Source organism: Octopus bimaculoides, chromosome 10 (genome assembly GCF_001194135.2).
Source record: "Octopus bimaculoides isolate UCB-OBI-ISO-001 chromosome 10, ASM119413v2, whole genome shotgun sequence".
Taxonomy (NCBI): Eukaryota; Metazoa; Mollusca; class Cephalopoda; order Octopoda; family Octopodidae; genus Octopus; species Octopus bimaculoides.
Genome location: NC_068990.1, coordinates 58,593,672 through 58,595,594, shown reverse-complemented (window position 1 = coordinate 58,595,594; position 1,923 = coordinate 58,593,672).

The window sequence follows — 1,923 nt, the reverse complement described above, 5'->3', positions numbered from 1 at the left end:
CACACACACACACACACACACACACACACACAAATATATATACATATATAACCCCGCCCAAAACATTAAATTTCTACCGATATGCATCACGATAGAAATGGTATTTTGGGTCAAAAAGTCTGTCTAGGTTTGCCCCAAACTGTGGTTCTCTTGTGACCAAAAAGTTCAATTTTGGTATCATCGGATCCCAGAACCTTCGACCACAACTGAGCAGGTTTGTTTAACATGCTTTTTACATAGCTTAGCCGAGCCTTAACGTGGCGGGGCCTGAGCAAGGTCTTTTTCTCCCCCGGCACCCGCGGAACCCTAATGCCCACAATGTCCTCTTTGCGGTTGATGATGAAACATTTACACTCAACTACCCAATCTGTGCGCAGCTCCCTTTTGCAGCTGTCTTCGGTTTACAATCTATTCGTCTCACCAGCCTTTGTATGAATTCGTCAGACAACTTTCGTGTTCTTCCGCTTCTTTCTCTAGATTCCACACAACTTTAAGTTCGATTATTTATGGTCGGGTTTCAACCCGGGCCATTTTTTGACCTTTCAACAGCTTAAAACTGACAAGGATCGCATACTCCTTCTGTAGATTGTATTTCCTCATAAGTAGAAACAGGATCTTCTTTGGTGAGGCAGAGATTGCATGGATCCAATGAATCAGTTTGTTGAAGCTTGCATCCACCGCACACCGACCTCCAAAATACAAGGCTGGGAATTTTTTATTGAGGCTTACTCCTCTAGGTATGTGTGCTCCAGGACTGTTTATTTTTGTATTCACAGCTAACCTTCACATCTGGAGACCCGGTGAACGGAAATTTTCTCTTCACACCAGGGGCTGCCAAAAGATAGTTTAACTGCCTTAAAAGCCCTCCCTCCAGATTTTCTGTAAGGGTTTACTCCCATAGCTGTTCACACTGCCGTGTGTTATAACTTAACAAAAAAGGAAAAAAAAAAAATACAAGAGAATATAAAAATATTTTTTTAATATAGGCGTAGGAGTGGCTGTGTGGTAAGTAGCTTGTTCACCAACCACAAGGTTCCGGGTTCAATCCCACTGCGTGGCATCTTGGGTAAGTATCTTCTACTATAGCCTCGGGCCGACCAAAGCCTTGTGAGTGGATTTGGTAGACGGAAACTGACAGAAGCCCGTCGTATATATGTATATATATATATATATATATATATATATATATGTATGTGTGTGTATGTTTGTGTGTCTGTGTTTGTCCCCCCAACATCACTTGACAACCGATGCTGGTTTGTTTAGGTCCCCGTAACCTAGCGGTTCGGCAAAAGAGACCGATAGAATAAGTACTAGGCTTACAAAGAATAAGTCCTGGGGTCGATTTGCTCGACTAAAGGCGGTGCTTCAGCATGGCCACAGTCAAATGACTGAAACAAGTAAAAGATTAAAGAGTAATATATTCTTTTATATTCTTCCTTTTGTTTTTTCGATATTTCCTAATAATTGATTGAATAGTCAGCAGCTTGACATAAAATGGTTAAAATATCCTCCTCTATCCGCCACCAGATATGTGAGTATCCACAATATTTTTCTTAGGTCTTTTTGCTTCTGCATTTTTCCCATAACAATTGAAATGGTGAGGAAAAAATGTCGGTAATATCGACACATGAACAAATCTTGTGTACACTAACAATTATTAATAGTAACATACATATTTCTTTAGTAGTTTACTTATCGTTTTGAATTAATTTTTAAACCAAAAAGTTATTAAACAAAATATGAATAATTTTGCACAAGCTTCGTCCTATAATTTTTTGAATTTTGGTAATTTTGATTGTTAACCTTTGTAAAAATAAATTAATGAGTAAATAAAATTGTTTATATTAATAAAGTACAAAAGATATTACAAGCCTATTAGTGATAAGAAGAATATTTTAAAAATTAATTTTATTCTGACTTTAT